Source organism: Trachemys scripta, chromosome 10 (genome assembly GCF_013100865.1).
Source record: "Trachemys scripta elegans isolate TJP31775 chromosome 10, CAS_Tse_1.0, whole genome shotgun sequence".
Classification (NCBI taxonomy): domain Eukaryota; kingdom Metazoa; phylum Chordata; order Testudines; family Emydidae; genus Trachemys; species Trachemys scripta.
Genome location: NC_048307.1, coordinates 7,322,101 through 7,342,688, shown reverse-complemented (window position 1 = coordinate 7,342,688; position 20,588 = coordinate 7,322,101). Strand labels below are relative to the sequence as shown.

Sequence of the window (20,588 nt, the reverse complement as noted above, 5' to 3'; positions counted from 1 at the left end):
TTGCCCAAGGTCACATAGGGAGTCTGTAGCAGAGTAGGGAATTGAACCCTGGTTTCCCAAGTCCCAGACTGCAGTCTTACCCACTTGGCCATCTGTCACAGGTCAGGGCAGTACTCTCTCTCCATGGTCCAGCAATGACACCCACTTTAGGTTCCCGGCTCCTAAGCTGTCACCTCGCTTGTGTAGAGACCTGCGTCTCTCTCCCTCCTGATGGGTTTTTCCAGGCTGCACAGATCCCTGCCTACACTGAGGTCCCCAGCGAGCCAGACAGTCAACACAGGCCTGCTTCGCTTTCTCCCCAGAGACTATAAGCAGCGTAATTGCCCACACTTAGACGTTACCACGCAGTGCTCTCTAAGCAAGCACATGTATTCTTCAGGTGAAAGCATTACAGAGAAAACATATTAAAACCAATACAAGAACCTGCACGCATGCTAATAAGCTTACCAGAGATCATCCCAACGCTGCCGTGGGCTCTGGCAGGTGATCAGTCCTTCAAACCCCACGCAGAGGTTTTTCTGTGGTTACAAGTTCATAACACCTTTTGCTCAGAACAAACCCCCCTATGAATCTGAGAGTCACTGCTTTATACAGGTTGGGCCTTTGATCTTGGGACCCTGGGAACAGATGATGGGTTAACTCCTCTGGACATAGCTTCAAAAGGTTGGGTCTGGAGCACAGTTGCCAATTTTCACAGGGTAAATAAGCACCCCGACTTCACAGTAAGCTAAAAATCAAGCTAATCTCAGTTCAAAACAAGCCAGTCCCTAAGAACCCCAACACACTGTGACTAGATCCCCCCGGTCTGCAGTCTGGGACTGTGGTGGGCCCGCTGTGCACCCCTGACTCTCCCTACCCCTTGCCCCTTCTTGCTGGGAGCCAATCAATAAAAAGAAGCAACAAGCTACAAGCCAAAAACTAGCCAACAAGCAACTCACAAGCCAATTAATCCAAAACCAAGCCCAATTTCTGCTTTTTTTCCACAGGTTTGGCATGTCTGGTCTGGAGGTGAACATTTGTATTCCCCTCCTCCCATGTATTTCCTAGGAACCCCACTCAGCAGAGAGTTCGTTCTTGTCTGGCACCACTGTTTAAAAGACTCAGAACACTTCCCAGGGTTTATATTAGTCATGTCTCTCCCCCCGCCCCCCAGAGACGTTCTAGATAATCCCACAATAGTACATAAATATTTGCATTTTTAATACAGTGCACTCCTAAAATGCTTAAACATAATTTGATAAGGTTTTAACTTAATTCAATAAGGTTTGTCCAGGATACTGCAGGAAATGGCTAAATCTGTCACACCGGCCTTCCGCTTTTTACCTTTCTCTCCTCTTACTCGTCCAACTCTGTATTCTGAGGCTGCCCTGGGTTCCAACTGTCCAGCCTCCAGCACGGGCAGAAAGGTGTAGCCCGCTCTCTCAAGCAAAACCCAGGACTCTGTCAGATCACCCCAATCTCAAATGCCAGCATTGGCTTCCTGTTCATTCCAAGACCCAGTCCCGAAATGCCTTCCTTGTTTTTAAACCCTCTCAGCCCAGCCTGTCTCAGCATCCTTCTGCTTCTCTACATTTGGTCCCTACACGCAACCAAACTACTTTTGGTGCAAGAGCATCTGTCACCTGGTGCAGCCTTCCTGTATCTCGTTGCTTCATTAACTTGCCACTGGTTTGCAAATAATTTCCCCCTTGCCTGCAATACGTAATTTATTTTGCTGTTACTGTTAATTCTGGAAAGTGTTTTGGATTAGAGTTTGCATGAAAAATACTATACATCTTGAAGCTGTAGTGTAGCGTATTCATCTGTGTTTTTGTACAGTACCAAGAATGTTGTGGGACCGATCTATCTATCTTAGCATCTGGGCACTGGTATCATATAATAATTAATGCTACGTGAATAATTCGTAACAATTATTCAATGAATTTCACTTCTTTTCTGTTCACAAGTCATTTGTGCTTTCCTCCAGTTGCATTCATTATTCAAAATGACTTTCTGAGTTCCCCCAATTGTATTCGTTATTCAAAATTATAATCCAGATAATTTCTGCAAATAATTCTTGAGGTTTGCTTTTTTGTGAGGTGTTCATTGTGAATATGCAATTTCAGAAATTAGCGGTGTTTTAACTGGTCTCTTAAGTCACATGATATGTTTCTTTTTCCTGATTGGATGAGTGTAATTCTTAGAGTCAGGTTTCTGGTGCAAGTGCTTGCAAATAAGAATTTTAAATCCACTTTCTCCAAATATCCTGCAATCCCTGTTCAAAAAATAACTGTTTTGGCCAATATTCCTGCTGATAAACGAATCGGCAACAATATTCAGAGAATGTAAACACAAAAGTGGTACAAGTGCAACTGAATTTCATTTATGTAAAAATTCGAGTGAAGGTTTATGGAGACTTTTTTGCAGAATTCCCCTAGTTCCAGTAATAATAATCATCAAAATAATCTTAATACATAAATGTTGTAAAAAGACATTGATAATAACAATACTTTGCTGATAAACCCTTTCATCTCATGATCTTGTGCTTTACAAACACCGTTTAGTTGAGCCAAAGCCCTCTCTGAGTCTGGTCCGTGTTTTTATCCCATTTTATACTGTAGATTCTGATCCTTGGCATTCATTGCAGAATAGGATGCAAGTACAGCAGAGAGAGATCAAGGACCGAATACTTCCCTGATTTCACACCCTGTGCAACCAAGACTCCAGACGTCTCTCTCAGAGTTGGAGTCAGGGCAGTTTATGACCCAAGTGACTTGCCTGTGGTCACGCAGAAGATCTGTGATACAGCTGGAAATGGAACCCAAGGCCTCTTGATTCTTGGTGCTTTGACCACAAGAGCAGCCTTTCTCCCATTTAGAAATCAAAACTAAATGGTGCACAGAGTTCAGACATTTTCTCTAACCGGCAGGCTGGCTCCTGCTACCTCTTGTAGAATCTCTTCAGTTCTAGGGTGGTTGTTTTTTTTTCTCTTTCGGTATCAGTGTGAGTCAGTAAGGCCCCACCCTTCCCCCCACTTAATAACATACACTGGCATGGCATATTTATGCCTCCAAAGTGGAGCATTGTGTTAGCATTCTTGTTGGTACAGCACACACGCTCCGTGGCCTCGTGCTTCCAACAGCAGCTGCTGCTGCTGATTTCCCTTAAAAATAAAACCCCTGTAAAGGTACGGTGGGGATAGCTGAAATGCAGAGCTGTGGCATGCAGTTCATCATATCCTCTTAACAGGTTTATTCGCTCATTAAATATTTAAGACTCGTTTCACTTTATCAATAGCACGGAGGCGTGTGGGCCCCATGCGAAGATTTATGCACACAATAGGACTGGCTCATTTGGGGTTGTTGGAAGGCATCTGAGGGCCGGCTAGAATTTCACCAGTGGGGAGATTTTTGCTTGTTATACCTAGGTTTATAGATTCTGATTGCAGTTTGAAGGCAACTAGGGCATTTAGCCCCACAGCTCCTATTGGGAGTTGGGGGGAAAAGTCCCCCCAGTTGGGTTTGAAAATCTCAGCCTATTTTTAAAAAGCAGGAGCAGAGAAGATCAGGAGACATGATTGCAGCTGTAAATAGCCCCTCTTGTATTAGGTACTAGCAGCGCTCTGTGTCGCAGAATAATAATAATGAAAAACACAATCTGGGAAAGCAATAGATGTGCTGGGAGAGAGTTTTGGGAAGCAGCGTTTTGATCCCAGCTTCTTGCTGCTGTTTGTAGAAGGGTCTTTGCGGTGGCGATGTGAATTCCGACTGTTGTGTTGGAGTTGTCTTGCAGGTGCAGCATTTGTTGTTCTCTGGTTATCACTGGAGCTGTTCTCTTAACAGCATTAGGTGGGGTTGATTTGGCTCTTCCCTCCGTTGTGCAGAGGTGGCCAGAGCACAGACTCTGAAGTTATACAATGTGACCTGTGACCATTCTCTTATATATAACACATTGCCGGAGCCTGTACGGCCGACAGGTCTCAGCACGCGATGCTCCTGTACCATCCCAGCGGCCTCTGCTGAGATCCAGAAGGTGCGTCTCATGCTGGGACCTGTCGTCTCTCTGAGCTGCACCTTGGTATCTCCGTTTTATGGCCGGTCTTTGGGCTCCCAGCGACCTTGCTTGGGAGAGGCTTGGATGCACCCGGGGCAATGTGGGGTGGGGTGGGGGATGGAGACCCAACACAGTCCCATTAAAAAAACCTAACTCAAGCAGCGAGGCCTGGTGGTATTCCACAGTTGGATGGTCAATGCTGGATACACTGCTGGTGGGCACATGCTAAATACCGGTCTGGATTGCAAGTTACGTTAGACGGAGGAAGTATGGGCACGAGAGAGATTTTCCCAATCCCTCCTGCTTTCCAACATCCTTTAAAAAAGGATGTGGCAGCGTTAAAACTGTGAGGCTTTTTTTTTTTTGTAGTTCTGATAGCTTCCCCCTCCCCCCACCCCACCTTATAATAGCGAATGCATCTGTCACTACTTTCCTAATGAGCGTCCCAGCTGCCCCTTTGGGACTCCTACCTATCCATGTGGGCTTGGGCATGTGGAGCTCACAGAGGGGAGGTAGCGGCAGACGGACTCCCTCGCTCGCCCCCTCCTCTCCGAGGGCAGGTCGTCCAGAGCGAGGGGGGGGAGGAGGAGGCAGCTCTGTGTCAGCGCTGGGAGAGCTGGCTTGCACCCCCTGCAATCACAGCCAATAATGACAAAAAGACGCGGCTGCCGCTGCCAGAGAGTGAGAGCTGAGCGCCAAGCATTACAGCAATGTCACAGCCCTGGGACGGCTGCTACTGGCGAGAAATTTCCTCACAACAGGCAGAGCTATAGGAAGGAGGCATTGGTTTAATAACAAAGACTGTCTCCGCTTTTTGGGGTTGCGGGGGGGAGAGGAGGGATGTGGATTTTCAAGGCTCTTTCCTCCACGTGCCATTGAAGTTGCCTTCAATAAAACCCGAAGCGTCTCCTATCCCGTTCTCAAGAGTACAGCGGGCCGGGCGCTGCCGTGCTCAGATGCGAGCCAGCCTCACTCCAGACAATGGCGGGGAGGGTGATTTTCCAATTGCAATAACAAAAAGGCAAGTGGGGAGGGACAGGGAGCAATGCTATGCTGGGTTTACCAAGGATCATCCTCCGCATCAGTCCTTCTCCCAGCCCACTGCTGGTTAAAAGCCCAGCTCGCTGGTTGATCAGTCCCAAAAAAGCTACCCTAACCCAAGTCAGGGCCTGATCTGATCCATTGGAGTCAATGGGAGCCTTGCCATTGATTTTGGTGGGCTGTGGTTCTTGAGGAGGGGCGATGGTCTTGTGGTTCAGGTGCCGACCTGGCTCTGCCACTCACTCCCAGTGTGATCTCCGGTCACTTAAGAGCAGATCCTATAAAATGCAAAGTGCCCTCAGTTCTCATTGGGTTCAGTGGGAGTTGAGGTGACCCAGAACTTCGCAGGATCCGGCCTGTAACCAGTCCATGCCTGAGCGTCTCCCGTCTGTAACGTGGGGATGATGAAATACTAACCTACTGCACGAGGGTGTTGCGAGACTGATTTAGTTAACGTTTGCAAAATGCTTGGAGACCCCGAGATAGGAGGTGCTAGAGAAGGGAAAGTGCTGTTATCAATGTGCATCGCTTGGCCAGATGACTAAGGGAAATATGATAACTGTCTAGAGTTGGAGGATATAAATGCCAAGGAGGGAGAGACTGGTACAAGGGGACATGACGAGCAGCAATGGAATGAGGAATAGGAAAGGAAAAGTACAGGGTGAGTCTTAGGAAATATTGTCCACTGGTGAGATCTGGTTAAGCTGTGTGCTACTGTTCCCAGGGAGGAGGTGAATGTGTGGACACGTGTGTCATTTAAAACTGGACTGGACAAAGAGCCAGAGAATATGCTGTAGGGAACAAGCCTGCGCTGTTCTCTAGATGGGATAGGTGATTTCACAGGTTTCAGCTTCAATATCTATGATTCAGTGCTGTGCAAAGGTTTTATAATATAGGAGCCGCAGCTGGACATTTCAGACCTGGATTTCAAGTCCTACCTAAATGTGGGGTCTTGGTTTGGTCCATGATAGCGATTCAGTAGGAGGGAAATCATGATATTTGGATCTCTAATAATTTACCTCCCTGTCTGTGTATTGGACTCATCCCTTGATGGATCAAGGCACCGAATGTGATATTTGAATTGTGTGTCTAGATTTTGCATGGCCCTGTGCCAGAGTTCAGTTTTGGTTTCCAGTTATGACCACCGTAGAGAGGTCAGTCCCTTCTAGACTGAGTTTGGGATTCTAGTTCAAGCCCCTCTGCAGTTGTACTGGGAATCTCTGTGTCTGTGGCCAGTGGGGAACTGCCGAGGCTGAGGAGTTATTACTTACTGGCATTGTGCTGGTGCCCAGAGCCAGCAGCAACAACTTTATAATCTGCCGCGGGGGGCTCAGCCCTCCCGCCCCCACTCCACCTCTTCCCCCAAGCCCCTATCCTGCCCTGCCTCTTCCCACTCTGTTCCTCCCCTGAGCACGTCCCTCCCTCGCTCCTCCCTCCCCCCAGCACTTCCTGCATGCCGCGGAACAGCTGATCTGCAGCAGGCAGGAAGCGCTGGGAGGGAGGGGGAGGTGCTGATCGGCGGGGCCGCTGGTGGGTGGGAGGTGCTGGTTTGGGAGGGGAGAGCTGGCTGCTGGTGGGTGCTGAGCACCCACCATTTTTTCCCCGTGGATGCTCCAGCCCTGAGTCGGTGCCTATGTCCAGAGCAGCTCCATTGGTGCCAGGTGTTGTAAAAATGCAAAGGAAGACATGGTCACTACCTTAAGAAGATTCCAATCTACTTAGTCAGATTGTTGTTGTTTATTATTGTATCACAGGAGTGCCCAGAGAGCAGAGCCGAGCCCTGTTTATTTAGTTTATAATGGAGATATCCTATCTCCTAGCACTGGAAGGGACCTTGAAAGGTCATCGAGTCCAGCCCCCTGCCTTCACTAACAGGACCAAGTACTGATTTTGCCCCAGATCCCTAAGTGGCCCCCTCAAGGATTGAACTCTCAACCCTGGGTTTAGCAGGCCAATGCTCAAACCGCTGACTAGACCCTGGACAAACACATAATAAAGAGAACTTGCAGTTTAAGTAAAGTAAGTAAATCTAAGTCCCCACTCACCAACTGTACCTTACTCTGAGGTGTATGTTACTCTCACACTGTGATACGGTCACTGCTGTAAATTTCAGAGCACGCTGCCTGTGTTGCAGAGCCAGCAGCCATTGTGCCCTCCGAACTGCCGCAGCTTGTTACCGAGGGCGCGCGCACCCTGTGCTCTCTCCAATGAAAACTTTGCTTTGGTTCTTTCTTTCCTCTCATTTTCCTTAGCATCAAATAAAAGTCATTCAGACTGAAAATATAGAGCTGCTCTTTGTGTCTGAAAAACATAACTCCAAAGACAACCGGACCTGCCAGGGATTGTACTCCCTGATGGCAACAGTGCCTCTTTGTTAGAGCCGTTGTCCCTGACCCGTCTCCAGTGTCTGGGGCACTGTCTCTTTAAAGCTTTAGTGTGTAGTGTCAAAGCCAACAGAGAGTTCAGCTTATTAATGGATTCACTCGGTTAATATCCCAACAGTTCCCCCACACACATCATAATTTAGAAAGGGGGAGGGGAGGAGAAAACCCAGTCGCATTTCTGGGGAGGGAGTCGTGGTATGGCTCATTGCTTTAGAGAAATGGACCCCGAATGGCTGATCAGTGCCACAAGGAAATACTGGGCCAGCCCTTTGCCTTTCTGTCTATGTGTGTCTCTCTCTCGCTTTCTCCTGCGGGGTTCCCTGCATCAAAGCTTCTTCCCGTTCTTATGCTAATGAGGTGCATTAATGCTTAATGACTGTGAACAGGCTTGTTTAATTGCACCTATCTGAGCAGGAGGCACGTTGCTGTATAGAGGGAACAACCATGTAAGCAGCTGCATGCCCTCCTGGACAGTCTTAATTACATGTAAAACTGATGTGATCTAAACCACCAGGCTGGTGATTAGTTTAGTGAGGCAGGTGGTACTTTGCAATTCAGTGCCTCAGAAACTGGGAGAAAGTAAGATCAGATTCTTTCATAGGCTGTGGAAGGATAAGGCAAGCCCCGATCATCCTTGAATTTCCTGTTGGGTGGGGAAAAGCACAGCATAGTAGATTAATTTAATTAATTTATTGCAGTTCGTTTGCAAAGACATTATCCGCCAGCGTCTGTGCAGAATACTGAGCAGTCCCATTAATGCAATGCTATTTCGCCTGTAAATCCTCTTCTCTACCCCCCCCAGTTACAGGAGGAATGAGCTGTAGTGGTCTCAGCTTTCTGCAGTGTTATCTCGCGCTGTTTGAATACGGCTGATTGTCTGAACTACAAAGGGGCCCGGCGCTAATGCAAAGCCATCCCTGTTGGCAGAAGACCTAGATTAATGACTCCGCATGCCTTGCCTTGGCTGTAAACTGGATTTCCCTAAAGCAGCTCGGGGAGCTGCTGTCTCTGCTCCAGTATCTGGGCTTCTCGCGGGTCTGCAATTGTTCAGCTGGCGAAAGCAGCAGAATCTGGGAGCACCTCCAAGTGCAAGGCTGTTAAGTAGGGGTGCACAGGTATGAAGGTACCAGTCACTGCAACCCATCTGCTGCTAATTAACCATACTCGTTTTGTGCAATTATTTGTTTTGCTTTTATTCACCAGAGAAAAAGCCCTTTTGGGAACCTAGCACTTTTTGTGCAGAGAACACATAGGGCCCAAACCCAGCGGTATTGCAAGGTCCATCCAAAAACGATGATGCTCCTAGCACAGTCTCTTCTTCCAGTCCCCCACTACTCATGCACTCTTCCTCCCCACCCCCAAAAGGAGCCTTGCTCTCTATCCTACTCCCTGAACACTTCCTCCCAGTCAATTCTGCTTCCTGTTGGCCTCCCTGATCTCTCCCCCGGTGTCCCAAAACAGACTGTTCCCGACTCCTGACAGTCACTTCCTCCCAGTCCCCTAACCTATGGGCTCCTTTCACTTCCTCCCCAAGTCCTGTTCACGGAGCAGACTCTCCTTTCCACTTCTACCCCCTAGTCATTGCTTGATCTTCCTCTCCTAGCCCTCTCCCCATCCTCCAGCTTTAAGTATTTATTTACAAAAAGGCTTGCCCGAGGCTCTTATCCTTTTTACACAAGTTAAAATCACAATCATGGCTGTAGGTCAGGGCAGGGTTTGATTCTTGGTTTCTTCCGGACTTGCTGCCCCACTCGGACAGCTGAGCCCAGATCCCAGAGATCTAAAGATCTTGCCTTAATCCCTACATTTGTGGGATTTGGCTTCTTTTACACATTTGTTGCTGTTGCATCAGGGTTTGGCCCAGAATTAGAGGTCTGTGTGTATAGTTGCCAGTTGTTTTTTTTCCTGCAGCAGGTAGGAGAATGCCCCCAATAACTGACCAAACACTTGCTCCCAAACAACTGATACCGCTCTTGGCCAACTCCCTTGCCGGAATTAACTTTGAGTGGTTTGTTGCATTTCACCTCCTCTAGTTCACTTGTGTGATTGTCCGCTATAATACAAATGCACAGTGACCAGACTATAAAAATAGGCGAGTAAGTGACAGGGAAAGCCACATGGGAGGCCTGGATTCTCGAGGGAAACTGCAGTGCTCTCCTCAGCTTCTGGAGATGAGAGAGCCGGGAAGAAGTGGGTTTTGTCTCCGGAGAGGCAAGGGGAAAGAGGGTTCTAGTGACTCCTTCGGTACTGCCTACCAGCTGATTCATTTCCTGCGTGCAGAGGGAGTGTTGCATTGTGGGAGATGAAACCTCAGTCGAAGGAGAAAAGCCATGGCAGGGCTGGCCAGCTTCACTAGTTTTGCAGCCCCAAAGGGCTGTCGTAGATCCAAGAATTGGGTCCATACACTCAAGCTGAGTGTTTGTTTCTTAAATCCTTAATATTAAATGGCCCACCCTAAAGGTTCTGGGTGCAGTCCCTCAACATTCCTGATGAAGACTTTGGATCAGCTAAAGAGGAGACTTTTCCCCAGAAAATCCATCCCATTTCGTACGCCAAGCCGGGCCCTGCCATGAAGAGAGACTATATGAGCAGTCTCTGTGTGGATGCCCCGGCGGTGCAGATGCGATCAGTAAAGATCATAGTTACGTATCTCACTACTGAGGGTCAGGGCCTTGGTTTAAGTGACTGCCAGTAAGAACGGATGTGATTGGTCCCAACTGTGCCTTTGCCTCTAGAGCCAATAGATATTGATGTCCGGTGGGTAACCCTGTCCCTTGTCATGTGACTAGCACCAGGCAATAAAGACCATTCTTTTCCCAGCCCTGTCACACCTTTAGTGCAGTAACTAGGTTAATAGTCCCACCGTTACTGCTGCTGTCGGTTGTTGCTGGGTGTGGTTTAGGCTGGGTTCCTAGGGCAGCAGTGCATTGGTGATTATAGTGAAGGATGTTACCTTTGCAACAGAAAAAAAAGCTCTATTTTGATTTTAGGTTCTGAGAAAAGCAGGAGCATTTATAGAAAGATGCTTTAAGTGAGGGATCCACAATTTTACACCAGCTCTACAAATGCTCAACTTTTAGAGAGAGTAGGCACCAGCTCCCAGCTTTGGGGGGCCATTACTGGACGGGAGAGGCCCTCAGTCTGTCCAGATTGTGATTCAGCTGAGTATCACACTGGCAAAACAAACCTCCACGTGCTGAACCCTAGCCCAACTGAAATGTTTTCTTTGAGTTCCCCCGTTTGCCAAGCACACTTCCTCTCTTTTGATTCTTGCCACCTACTTACAGCCTGACTTGCAACAACAGAAAAAAAAAAAAAAAATTGCAGCATTCAGTAGAAGGCTTTCCTGTCTAATGACGTTAAATTTATTAACCAAAACTCCGGCTGCACCAGGGTGGGATCTAATAATATTCAGGCTATGGAGACGTCAAGTAGAAAGAAGCTTAAAGCCCTTTTTATTTCACAGTAAAACTGTCAGTAAATAACTGGATTGTCTTGAGACTGAGAAAATGGGGATTTATCTTTCTGAACATGAAAAGTGTGCTTATTTTTTTTATCAGCTTCAAAAAGCCCCAGCAACCTTGATTTTCCTTCCATACCGTTCTCCGCAGCTCCGCCAAGCCCCAAAACCACACCAATCAAGAAGCAGACTCTAAAGATCATTTTTAATTAAATTATTAAATTAATTCCTTTCCTTCCTTTTCTGTTTCTCCCTTGCCCCCCTCCTCCATTCTCTTTCTCCCTGTTTCCCCAGCTAATGACTTCTGTGTCACTTGAGCACTAGCTGTCAGTAACACCACACTTCCATGCTGGTATTTAAATTGGGCACCGAGACACATAATTCCCTGCAGATGTTTCCCCATTTGATGGTATTCTCGGAGGTAAATCTCCAATCGCTCCCTGTTTTCTTTAATAACGCTAATAGGCACAGATTAATTAAACGGTTATATTACTTCCTCCTTTCTACCAGCACCAGTTAGAAATCTTATTACCTGCTCCTCTCTGCTTGCCTTGTCCCTAAGGTGGTTAAATTCCAACCAGTTTCCCAGATTTCTCTGAGGCTGTTGCACAAGGTGAAACTACAGACACTGTCTCCAAAGGGCCAGATTCTGCTTTCGGTTCTACCCTAGCAACCCTCTTGAACTTTCATAGACTCACCCGGGTGTAACCGAGGGCAGAATTTAGCTCAGTCTGTCGGAAGAGGTTCTTTCTTGAAAGCAACAGCAGGTCTATTGTTGAGTCTAGATACCCTCTCTAAAGGACTGCAGCTGTAGGGAAGAGGAACTGTATACATCTATCAACTCCTTGAGGGCCCCAGGATGTATTAGTTAAGATTGCGGGATAGCATGTCTGGGCTTTAGTGAAGGGTTCTTTTGAATGACACTCTGGACAGACAGTTGCACATCTGTAGCTCTATGGTTAGGTTTTCCAGACAGTGGGAATGTGACAGTGTGTGGGAAAATTCGGGATAAAGGAGGCACACTAAAGAATGCCTGGGTAGATTTTGGTCAGATAGCTCAATGGGGACAAGACCAGACCACAATGCAGAGGCTTGTTTTCACACAAGGATTTGCGACGTCGTTTGAAATCCACTCAGGAGCTTCCTGCACTAATTACATTTATAGTCATCATTATCCTAATATCCCCCATTCATCTAGTACTGTTTATTCACAAGGATCCCAAAACATTTCACATACTAGGGGCAAAATCCTGAAGTCCCGGCCTGGTCTGTGCTCTGTGGGAGTTGTGACTGAGTGAGAACAGCAGAATACAGCCCTCTGTTGTTATAGGAATCGCCTCAGGACTGCAGCCACTTCTGTTATAAAAGACTTCAGCCTGTTCACAGTAAACTGCACACTTTGGGGGTGGGGGTGGGGTGCATTTTGACCAGTGAGACTTGGGCAGCCCCTACACTTACAGAAAGTGTCATTTGGGATCATCAATGTCCGTGTGGAACCGGCAGGTTGGCTGTTTCAGGTCTCACCTGAAGAATTCAATGTGGAGAGACTCCATGGCTCTCATGAAGAACCCCCAGTTGCTCTAACTTATGTCAACCCGTCCTGAGTGGCTGTAGGCTGCACACCGCCCAGAATCCGCTTAGCGCCATGCGCTATGGACCTGTCCCCTCCCAACCGCACCTCCAGCATGGCCCCTCCACCAGGGCTTACAAGGAGTGCAGCGTAGCGCTGCATATGACTTTTCCTCTGGCTAGTTTCCTATATGGTCCCTATTCGCTGCCAGAGTGGCATATGGAGACCAGAGTCGTGTGTCTTCAGTGACAGTCTGCAATGAAAAGAATGCAAACAGCACAGTCCTTGGAAATGCAAAGGTGCAGTACACAGAAAACAAAGCATAACGGCTGCAGGACTAAATACGCCTCACCAGTGTCTGATCCTGTGCGGGGCTGAGTACTCGCAGCTCTCACCAACATCAGTGGGAGCTAGCACGCGGCACCTTTTAGGATCAGGCCCAAATCTGGGGGGAAATTAGTGCTTAATGTTCATATGTGTAAGGCTAAAACCTGATAGGGAAGTTCTCCTGTGTTAATTTACCCAAGTTATTTACTATACTGATTACTGAAGATACTCTGATTAGTATATGAAATATTTCTATACCTTCAGCCTGATTAAGCGATAGCTGCAAAATAAATATTTGTCTCATTATAGTTGTGTGATCATGCAATCAAAGACCCGATCATAGTGGAAAGGGGAATGAGATAAGGCTGGTGTGGGAACGGAGGGAATAGTGACAGACGGGCGGGGGGGGACCTGAAGGGAGATAAAAGAATGGACATAACTGGAGGGAAGGCTTAGTGGTCAAAGGCTTATGATTGAATACCTCAGAGGGCACGATTCTTTTCTCATTACAGTGGTGCTCATTGGGAATAGCTCCACTGAAGGCCCCTAGATTCCCTGGAATCACAGGTTGGAATCCCAGGAGGATCGACTGGGCCCTTCCAACTTTTTGAAACAGATCAAGTGAGTTCCAGGAAGTTTATTGCGTGTGCAGGTCTTTCAGGTGATGCCTTAAAAACCAAGTCCTTGTCCGTGCTGTGTGAGCGTAAAAGAAGCCGTGGCACTAGGGGATTGTGCCAGATGTGTGCCCCTCATCTCTCTGACCCAGCTCCGTGGGTCTGGCCCGAGAGGGCAGGACAAAGGTGGTTTAAAATTCAGTCTTTAGAGTATGCTCAACCAGCCTTAGGGGCTGCTCTAATTCACACTGGCTGGTAAGGACCCCCAGGGGCCATTACACAGCTGGTGATCACTGGTGCACAAGGCATTTTGTATGCATCCCCTTTCATCCCAAGGCACGAAATAAGCTGTCTGAAAGAGATTTAAGAGCGATATCTGTGTGAATCACCCTGGTACACTGTTCTTTACCTATGATCTGTTAGGAGAGCAGGGGAATTTTGTTGTGGTTGTAGAAGCAGCTATGGGCAGAGGTTGCCTTATGAATTCATGAGGCCCGATGAAGATGGGCCACCCAAAAGTACAGGAACGTGTCCCAGATACGGCGTATAGTTATGCCTAGCAACGTCGTGTGCCATCAATGCGCCTTGAATGAATGTAAGCACTGTTATACTGCAAAAGAGCTGAAGTCATTCTTCTAAGGGCAGGGTGTGGTGGGGAGGAGGTATGTTGCTAAAGGGAGGCTGCTCTTTGCATGGTAGTATATATTTAGGTAATGCTAACGAATGGCTATATAGCGGCTAGGTGCGTATGCGTCAGCACTGTTCTCTGTTGGATGCCTGCTCGCTATATGACTAGCACTGCCGTCTAATGGCCCACAGAAGCTTTAAGACCTGCCACGACATCTAACATAGATTCTTTTTTAGCGCAAGCAGTAGCTGGCTGCTTTGGGAGCTGACGGTTTTGAAGATCTAGCCTGGATCCGGCACGTTCGCAGATTAGCTGGTGTCTGTAGTGGCCAATGTTTTACCCGCAATTTCACTGGACTGGTATAGAAAGCACGATAGGATCCATGTTATTCCTGTGTTGTTTTGTGTCCCGCCATCGATCATCACATTAAAAATGACTCAGGGTTGAGTCTGATGCCCCTGTCTGAGCGTCAGTAATAAAAGCACTTGGGAATTTAACCACCCGGTCTTCCGTGTGATGCTCCCGCTGCATCAAAGACCAGCTGCTCTGCATGAAACTTCCAGAGAGAGGGAGACTGAATGGCAGCCTTTACATCTTTGTTGCCATGAAGCATAACCTGGGTTCAGTTCCGAGTTTCGCTCTCTTGCCCCCTGAGGCAGCAGATGCTAGAAGAGTTGTGGAGGCAACATGCTTAGCCGGAGGGGTTGGGGAGAGAGTGCGCTTGTCATTCCTCTGGCGTGTGGTGTGGATGGGTCCTAAAGGGATTCCCATTCCGTCCTCCATCTGGAGGAAGCGAAGTGGAAAGCATAGCCGTGTGGGACTATTCCTAATACCCACGACAGGGTTCTCAAGTGTTTTCATAGAGTGGACCACATTTTACTAAATAAAATAAATAAATAAAAATAAATTAATGGAGATATCCCATTTCCTAGAACTGGAAGGGACCTTGAAAGGTCATCGAGTCCAGCCCCCTGCCTTCACTAGCAGGACCAAGTACTGATTTTGCCCCAGATCCCTAAGTGGCCCCCTCAAGGACTGAACTCACAAACCTGGGTTTAGCAGGCCAATGCTCAAACCATTGGAGACTTTTTTTGGACACCTCGCCTTCTTTTCACACTGACATGTTCACCTCCTCCCTCATTTACAATCCTCTGAATAACCTCCCCTCCCAATGATTGTGCAACACCCCAGGGGCAATAACAGCAATAGCTTACATGGAAAAATAATATATGTCAGGAAAGTATTTAGTCATCTTTAACTGTTCAGCTGGTGTCTCTGGTCCCTTAAGGTGGTTCCTGTTTTCTCTCCTTCTTGTATTATGTAGAGGCGACTTCTAGGCCAGGTCCAGGCTAGGAAATTAGATCAGTATAACTATGTTGCTCGGGGGGGTGAAAAATTCATGCCCTGAGCAACACAGTTAAATCAGCTTAACCCCCCGGTGTAGACAGCGCTAAGTTGATGGGAGAATTCTCCCGTCGACATAGCTACTGCCTCTCGGGGAGGTGGATTACCTACACCGACGGGAGAGCCCCTCTTGTCGGTGTAGGTTGTGTCGTCACTAACGCGCTGCAGTATTTGAAGTATAGACCTGCCCCGAGTGAAGGTTGCAAGCCCGGCCGCTCTTCTTTGTTTCCAGTGGCTTCTATAGATACCAAGGCTCTTTACAAGGAAGAGCCTGCAGGCCCAAAGAACCAACTGGAAAGTTAAGCCGTGAAATCAGCTCTCCACAGGCTCACGGCTAACTGTTCTGTGGGCCACTTTCTGAGAACTGCCGACTTGGCCTAACCGTCCATCCCTCCCGCACATATTACAATGGTATCTGAGCCAGTGCCGACTCCAGGGTTTTGGCTGCCCCAAGCAGCCCAAATAAAATAAAAAATAAAAAGCCGCGATCGCGATCTGTGGCAGCAGTTCGTCGGGAGGTCCTTCGCTCTGAGCGGGAGTGAGGGACCGTCCGCCGAATTGCCGCCGAATATCTGGACGTGCTGCCCCTCTCCGGAGCGGCCGCCCCAAGCACCTGCTTGCCAGGCTGGTGCCTGGAGCCGGCCCTGATCTGAGCACTTATCTAAGGCTTTACAAACATTAATAGCAGTAAAGACATGGGCATAACTCACTATGACTGTTTTTAGAAACTAAAGGAATCACGTGGTATGATATGGTGGCTGAGCGGGGCTCAGATGAGTGGCAGGGCTCAAATCCCTCCAAATGCCGCCCCTGCCCTCTCCCCATAGTGATTTTCCTTGGGTTAATAGTAAGCAAGAAAATCCGTTATGGCAGTTTAACTGCCACTCTACAAACCTTCCCTGCTCCCCCCTTCCCTCTCCTTTGTGCAAGAGGGTTTATTTGCATAATACAATTGTTGTCAGAGGCTGATTTGCATAAAAGACATGGAGGAAAGACCACCAAGGGGCTGGCTGGGCCAATAAGAGGCCTTTGAGGGGAGTCTTAAGAGAGCACCAAAGCGGAAGTTGGTAGGGCCTCATCTGGGTACAGTACTGGTTACTCGATCTTCATAAGGATATGGCAGAGAAGGACATGGAAAATCTCTCCTATGAAGAGAGATTGAAAAGACTGGGATTGTTTATTGTTGTTAACCCTTATTGAAATTGCAAAGTCTAGCACTCAAAAGTAAGGAAATGCTAGTATTAAAGGTGCTCGTGCAACCTTCATTCAGCCCCTTTGTGCGTATGCTTTATGATACAGTCTTTAATTACGTGATCATGTACTATTTTTTTCCACAGGACCCCTGCCTCATTCAGTGCACAGAATGGACAGTACTCACTTAATAAGCAGCTGATCAATACTTGGTTTTCTCCTTATTGTTCAATATCTGTCCCCAGGCCTTATATACTGCGTGCTAGTCAGACCCAGCTCTGAAGACAGAATTATTCATTTTCTCATGGGCTTTTCTCTGGTGCTCATCACTGTAGTATCTGACTGCGTTGCAGATGTTAGTGGATTTATCTTCACAATATCCCTGTGACGTGGGGATGGTATTATCCCCATTTTACAGCTGGGGAATTGAGGCACAGAGAGATTAAGGTAAACAATTTCCACTAATTTTGGGTGCCTAATTTGAGACACTTAAGCCCTGATTTTTCTGAGTCCTTAGCTCTGTATGTTCAAAGCCCAGCTCCAGTTGTGAGCGCTCAGCACCTCTGCAAATCAGACCCCAGGGTGTCAAGTTGGGCACCCAGAAAATGAAGCGCGCACAATCAGTGACCACCTCTGAAAAGTTTGGTTTAAGGGACTTGCCCAGAATCAGAAAGAAATTCTGTGGCAGAGGCAGGGATAGAATCCAGTTCTCCAAGGCAGCTTTCAACCGCCTTAACAGTGAGATCCTCCTTTCTCTTCCTGCAGTCCCCTGCCTCAGTCACTACAGACCTTTTCACTTCTGCAGCAAATAAATCAGGATTCAACAGACAACAACCTCCTTCATTACACAACCCTGACTCATCCCCAGGGCAGATCCATCCTGGGCATTGAATGAAGAAGTCCTGTGGAAAAAATAATATGCGATCATGTAATTAAAGACCGTGCATGCTTACAAGGGTGCCAAATTAAGGTTGCAAAGGCACCCTTAATTTTGGCATTTCCTAACTTTTGAGTTTTTGACTTTGCAACCCTAATAATCTTCATTTAGTGTGTGTGTGTGTGTGTGTGTGTGTGTGTAATTTCCTAGGTTTTAAAAAAAGCAAACTGGGGGAAAAAAACTGAAATTCAATCATGTGGCATCATATTGACACCCACATGGGTCATCAGCAGGGTTTAGATCCACCACACAGACCTCTGCAACTTGTGCTAACAGAGTAACTTATAGCAGTAGTAGGTTGTCATCTACGTGAACCTGCACTAGAAGGGGATAAGACACACCCTTTGCCAGTGAGTTTAACAGATATTTACTGACAGCAGAGGAATGGTGAGGCTCAGGAGGGGAGCGTGCTAACGGGCACAGAATTCTCTGCCTGTTTACCCCCAAGCTTGACCTCTTCTGCTCCACCCCCTCCAACCTGTCCTTGTCCCAGTCCTGTCACTTCCCCACACTTGGCTCTTGTCCGAGTTCCATTCTCCTAGCCTACCCATCCCGGTCTCCACTCTTCAAGCTTTTTCATCCCAGTCCCAGTCTTCTTGCGCAGCCAGTTCTCAGGCTCACTCCGAGTCCTAATCGCTCTCTGCCATGCCCAGTCTCTCCCCCTCCCCACACCCAGTTCCAGCTCCCCCCTCCTGCCACATCTCGTCCCCAGTCAGCCCCAGTCCCCTCTTCGTGGCTCTTTTCAGATATGTCTCTGGCCTCCCAGTCCTAGTCTTTCTCCCCAGGCTCCTCATCCCCTCTTAATCTCCCCAGTCCTCCCTCTCCAGTTCCTTGTCCCAGTTCCCCGCTCCCTGGCTACTTTCCCCAATCTCTCTGCCCAGCCAGTCCCAGTTCTCTCCCTGCACCTACTTGTCAGATCTGCCTCCCCTCCCTTCTGCCTGCCACGGGTTCCTACTCCCAGTCACCTTGTCCAGCAAATTCCGGTCTCGCTCCATCCTCCAAGCTCCTCGTCCAATCTGAGTGTTTCCCCCATAGCCAACAGGTCCCCTTGCTCATTTCCCTCGCCAGTCCCAGTCCCAGTCTCCCCACACCACAGTTCTCCGTCCCAGTCTCCTTTCTTGGCCTCCTCTCCCCTCCAACTCCCAGTCCCAGTCTCCATGTGCAACCCATCCCACTTTCATTCCTGCTCCATCCCTCCAGTCCAAGTCTCACCAGAATCCTTGTCAGTCTACTCCCTTTCCTCCACTTGCTCTGGCGTCTGGCCACTCTGAATTTGAATCCTCTTCTACTCTGCCCAGCTGCCAGCAGGTAGTGGGAGGGGGGTCACTGAGAGCACAGGACAGGCAGGCTCCCTGCTCTCAGTTCGGTTGCCCAGCCCCACCCCAGCTGGGATCAGCCATTACAGGCAAAAACCGCCTTTGCTCCTGTAGCCCTGGACTGGAACATGCTTAGTCGTGGAGATGGCAGATGTGGGGTTAGACCAGATGACCCTAGTGGTCCCTTCTAACTCTATGATTCTATGTGTAACCCACATGCATTATACTGCAGCATTTGATTTCTTTGACCCAGAGAAAGGGAGCGAAGCAGGGGGCAGAGGACGTGGATTTTTGTTGGAATACTCTGTGTCTCTGCGCATATGCAGAGGGCAGGGGAAAGCCAATCAACTAGAGAGGCCCAGCAATTCCCAGAGCTAGGATGCGGGTGTCAGTAGACGTACTCGGTACCTGTTTCGAATGCTGTATAAAAAGTTTTCATTTAGGACGTGCAGTCTTCCTGGCCCCACATGTATTCACCATCTGAGAGCAGAGCCTATTAGAGCTTGGGGAAAAGGTTATAAATGTCGGAGTTAATTAAAGACAGCCCTGTGGACGCCGCTGCTGATGGAGGCAGGACTGAGAGATGTCTGTTGCAGGGGGGGACAATACCCGTATCATTTTGGTTCCAGATGAGTGCTATTCCAGATCTACTTACTAGGGAAAGCCTCCATTTAGACAGTGTGGGCGAGCGCAGTGTGTTTTCTGGACCTAAATGGAGAGCTGGGAGGGGAGTGTTTTTCACGCCTCGAGGCTACAGAGCCTAAAGAATTTGCATTTAACTGCTTTAAACTAGGATTTTGTCCAAGTTAAAGAGAGAACAGAGTAGAGCTCAGTGAGGTGAAGGTATGTAAAGTCTTACCTGACTTTAGCTGGGCTTATGGGGAAAAGATAGTGGCCTGTTGAGTGAAAGTCTTCTAGAAATCCAGGGATGGATACTTTATATGCTGATCCCACTTGGGCCCAGCAGCGAAGGAGACCAGTCAGCTACTAACCCAAGGACTGCATGGATCCCCACACTTCTGCTTGCTGCCGAGGCTCTGAAATGTTTGGAAAAGAACTCAGATGCTGCCGTTATTCTCAAGCCCTGAAGAATCCAGGTGACACAATACCTGTTACAGCCCCACTATAGAGACCAAGCATTCATCTCTGAGAGAAGATGACAGGGGAGAGTGTATACTAAAGTACGGAAGCGTAAATGTTCCATCGAAACCTTGCATTTAAATATATGTAACAGCAGCAAAGTAGGGAAGCCTGGAGAAGAACCAGTAGATTTACTGCCTAATAGCTTATGTTTTAAAAGTATTCCGAAATAGTCCAAATACCATTAACCGTGGTTTTGTGTGTAGTAAGTGATTGTTTACTAACAAATTGTATGTCATACTAAGACATTCAACTGGCTGGAGCAGCTGCATTCAGGGTTTTGCATAAATAGCCCTGAGGTTTAGCTGTGGGCAATGCTTTCTGAAAAGTCCTGAAAAGAGAGAGCTCTGGTCTGCGGTTCAGCAAAGGATTAGAATGAGGTGCAAGAAAAAAGGGTGAATGCAATGGAGTTAAATATATTCCTTCAGCACCCCCGTCCCTGTGGGGATGGCAGAGTCTCAGTCTCGTCAGCAGTAGGATCTGTGAGGGGATGGACCATGCTCAGTGAGGACTGAATCTTGAGCCATTTTAGCTGCTACAGTTG

General features: G+C 47.9%; 1 protein-coding gene across 1 annotated transcript in view; it reads left to right on the top strand.

Annotated features, from left to right (window-relative positions):
• Positions 1 to 20,588, top strand: part of RAI1 (retinoic acid induced 1) — a 130,757-nt gene that overhangs the window by 10,387 nt on the left and 99,782 nt on the right. The window lies entirely within an intron of this gene.